Raw genomic sequence first — 4,655 nt, 5'->3', positions numbered from 1 at the left:
ATCAGTAACTGAATGTCGTTGTATAGGAAGGCTGTACTATATACAATCTGATCATCAGTAACTGAATGTCGTAGTATAGGAAGGTTGTACTATATACAATCTGATCGTCAGTAACTGAATGTCGTAGTATAGGAAGGTTGTACTATATACAATCTGATCATCAGTAACTGAATGTCGTAGTATAGGAAGGCTGTACTATATACAATCTGATCATCAGTAACTGAATGTCGTAGTATAGGAAGGTTGTACTATATACAATCTGATCGTCAGTAACTGAATGTCGTAGTATAGGAAGGTTGTACTATATACAATCTGATCATCAGTAACTGAATGTCGTAGTATAGGAAGGCTGTACTATATACAATCTGATCATCAGTAACTGAATGTCGTAGTATAGGAAGGTTGTACTATATACAATCTGATCGTCAGTAACTGAATGTCGTAATATAGGAAGGCTGTACTATATACAATCTGATCGTCAGTAACTGAATGTCGTTGTATAGGAAGGCTGTACTATATACAATCTGATTAGCAGTAACTGAATGTCGTTGTATAGGAAGACTGTACTATATACAATCTGATCGTCAGTAACTAAATGTCGTAGTATAGGAAGGCTGTACTATATACAATCTGATCGTCAGTAACTGAATGTCGTTGTATAGGAAGGCTGTACTATATACAATCTGATTAGCAGTAACTGAATGTCGTAGTATAGGAAGGCTGTACTATATACAATCTGATCGTCAGTAACTAAATGTCGTAGTATAGGAAGGCTGTACTATATACAATCTGATCATCAGTAACTGAATGTCGTAGTATAGGAAGGCTGTACTATATACAATCTGATCATCAGTAACTGAATGTCGTAGTACAGGAAGGCTGTACTATATACAATCTGATCATCAGTAACTGAATGTCGTAGTACAGGAAGGCTGTACTATATACAATCTGATCATCAGTAACTGAATGTCGTAGTACAGGAAGGCTGTACTATATACAATCTGATCATCAGTAACTGAATGTCGTAGTATAGGAAGGCTGTACTATATACAATCTGATTAGCAGTAACTGAATGTCGTAGTATAGGAAGGCTGTACTATATACAATCTGATCATCAGTAACTGAATGTCGTAGTATAGGAAGGCTGTACTATATACAATCTGATCATCAGTAACTGAATGTCGTAGTATAGGAAGGCTGTACTATATACAATCTGATCATCAGTAACTGAATGTCGTAGTATAGGAAGGCTGTACTATATACAATCTGATCATCAGTAACTGAATGTCGTAGTATAGGAAGGCTGTACTATATACAATCTGATCATCAGTAACTGAATGTCGTAGTATAGGAAGGCTGTACTATATACAATCTGATCATCAGTAACTGAATGTCGTAGTATAGGAAGGCTGTACTATATACAATCTGATCATCAGTAACTGAATGTCGTAGTATAGGAAGGCTGTACTATATACAATCTGATCATCAGTAACTGAATGTCGTAGTATAGGAAGGCTGTACTATATACAATCTGATCATCAGTAACTGAATGTCGTAGTATAGGAAGGCTGTACTATATACAATCTGATCATCAGTAACTGAATGTCGTAGTATAGGAAGGCTGTACTATATACAATCTGATCGTCAGTAACTGAATGTCGTAGTATAGGAAGGCTGTACTATATACAATCTGATCATCAGTAACTGAATGTCGTAGTATAGGAAGGCTGTACTATATACAATCTGATCATCAGTAACTGAATGTCGTTGTATAGGAAGGCTGTACTTTATACAATCTGATCATCAGTAACTGAATGTCGTAGTAAAGGAAGGCTGTACTATATACAATCTGATCATCAGTAACTGAATGTCGTAGTATAGAAAGGCTGTACTATATACAATCTGATCATCAGTGAATGTCGTTGTAAAGGAAGGTTGTACATGGATAATCGTAGGTAATAATTTATAAAATAAAGTTTCATGGCCTAGGTAGAAAGTAGCATTTGATAGGCACGACCAGGTTAGTTTTCTAAATTCAATGTTTTAGCATCAGTTAAACATTTACCCATGGAACTTTTTCGTATCTTCCCTTGGTACTGAAAACATTTCTACTGAGACCAAAGTCACCAATCTTAGCTACTTAGTCATCAGTTATAAGTACATTCCTGGCAGCAACATCACGATGTACGATCTGAGAAGCGAAATAAATGAACCAATGACTGCTTATAACGCGATTGAAACGATTTTTGGATATTTGGATAATGGTTGAATTAGTAACAATTGCATCAGAAAACTGAATATGTACAGATAAATCTGGGTAATAGATAAGGAGTTCCCCTTGTTTTCTGTAAAACTACATCTTGTTATTAGTAAGTTGTCCTAGCTTACACGCAATTTGTAAAATTGCACATATTTTTGCTTGACAATATTTGAACTTTGACGTCCTTTCTTCTTTTTTTTACCAAAATTTCTAATTAATTAACATATTATTCACTTCTTCATCCATCACTCCGAATTTCTCCTTCATAAAACAAATATCGCGATCTTTTAGAAACAATTTAAGTTTGACATTCATTGAACATTATTTAGAACTTGACTGACAACATACCTGATGTCTACCTAAGTCTATTATTAAAGAAATTTGTGCTTTAAAGTCACACTTTGTATGTTTTGCTACTTGCCTTCTTCTCTCGTAGAAATGCCATCGCCTCAGTCACATCCCGGGCAAATTGTATTAATCTCTGTTCCTCTTCTCGTGGAATCACGTGCATGTATTTCAACCCTGCGACGTAATTTAAAAGGTCTCCATTTCCCGCATACTCAACTATTATGTACCTTGGTTCTATAAATCAAAAGATGAATTTGTAAATTTATAGAGATGCACATACGACTAGAATACCTGGCAAACAAATAAGTTTGTTAATGACAAGTTGGATAACAAAATATTACATACTGTGAAATTAGTAATCAATTTCATTTGATATATGTGTGTTAAAATAAACACATAATATGCAAAAAAGTGTACTTTGGATTTTAAAAAGTAGTTTCAACAATTGGGAATTTGAAGAAGAAGAAAAACACTATAGTTATGAAAAGGTTCGATCGAGTGATAACCAAATGGTATAAAACCAAGTTAACACCCTTACCTTCCTGTAATATTACGCCATAGAATTCAATGATCTTTTGATGTCCCTTAACAGAAATGAGTGTTTCCACCTCACGGCAGAAATCACGATGATTGTAGTAGTGAGCTTTGTCTACAGGGGAATAAATAACAAGCGTATTATTAACAATGTGAGATGTAATGACGATTGTAGTACCTACTGTCTGTTCTACAAGGAAGATTGTGTATATTAAAGGGGCGCCACTCTAAGAAATAAAGGTGTGTTTGTGTATGTTTGTGTCTGTATGTGTCTCTGTGTGCATGTGTGTGTCTGTGCGTGTATGTATGTGTCTCTGTGTGCATGTGTGTGTCTGTGTGTGTATGTGTGTGTCTGTGTCTGTGTGTGTTTACATTCAGCTTCTGATTATTTGATATTTTATCAGGCACATTCATTTTGGTTTGTAATTAAGACTTTAATTTACCTTCATTGATACTTTTGACTGCAACAGTTTGTTTTCCATCACAAGTATGTAACTGTGCCTTCACTACATGTCCATATTCTCCTACACCCAAGACTATCCCTTTTTCGATTTTTAAACTGTTTCTTGGTACTTCGAACCCCTTTACTTTTTCTCTTAACTCCTACAGAACAAGAAGTATATGCAATATCTAACAGAACATAGGTTAGTACACACATACATACATACATACATACATACATACATACATACATACATACATACATACATACATTTACCTGTATCATGTTTGCCACTTCGATATCAATATAATCCAGTTTTTTGTACTCCTTATTTTGTTTTATCTTCTGCATAGCATAAATCAAGACACCGAAAGCAATGACGAGAAATACGGATACAACGACTACTCCAATAATCCAAATTTCATACATTCCTCCATTTGTCGTAGGACTTTCTGAAAGAAATCAGGTACAGATGACATAGTTGATTTCAATGCTAAGTTATAACGTATGAAATTAGGAATTACGTCATATTTTAGTTTTGGGAGGTTTGTTGACATTTCTGTTACACTTGGTGTTGTTAAAGATTTGATCTGTGATATACACGGCCATATACACGTACTTGAACAATGACGTACCTTCTAGGCAAATGCAAACATTGGAAGCATTGCAGTGGGGGGTCTCCATGGGATGCGTGCATGTACAGGGGTCCGTACAGTAAAGACCGCATAATCCCCCAGTACACCGGGCACACGTACCATCTCTTATATCGCACTCCTTTCCATTTCCACAACGACATTCCTCGTTACAATTTCTGCCAAACCACCCCTGTTGGCACGCTAAAAAGAATGTATTCTAAGTTTGGATCTGTTCAATTTTCAAAGTAACGACAGAACGATAATTCATTTAGACCTGTTCTTGTTTCAAATTCCAACCTGTATCAGTAGGCTTCATGGGTTATAATTATGATATGTGTATTTTGACGTAACCATTTTTTTTATCTAATACCGTCATAGACCACTATTTCTGTATTAATCATTTTATCACTTTTCCCCGCTTGCCTAAAAATATGTT

General features: G+C 35.3%; 1 long non-coding RNA gene across 1 annotated transcript in view; it reads right to left on the bottom strand.

Annotated features, from left to right (window-relative positions):
- Positions 1-4,345: 4,345 nt before the first annotated feature.
- LOC144444169 (uncharacterized) overlaps positions 4,346-4,655 on the bottom strand; it is a 1,206-nt gene continuing 896 nt past the window's right edge. Inside the window, exon 3 of the long non-coding RNA XR_013481828.1 lies at positions 4,346-4,420. This is a non-coding gene — a long non-coding RNA (uncharacterized LOC144444169). The remainder of the gene's footprint in view (positions 4,421-4,655) is intronic.

This window comes from Glandiceps talaboti, chromosome 13 (assembly GCF_964340395.1).
Source record: "Glandiceps talaboti chromosome 13, keGlaTala1.1, whole genome shotgun sequence".
Taxonomy (NCBI): domain Eukaryota; kingdom Metazoa; phylum Hemichordata; class Enteropneusta; family Spengelidae; genus Glandiceps; species Glandiceps talaboti.
Note: the sequence above shows the minus strand (reverse complement) of the source record. Positions and strands in the feature narration are given on the sequence as shown.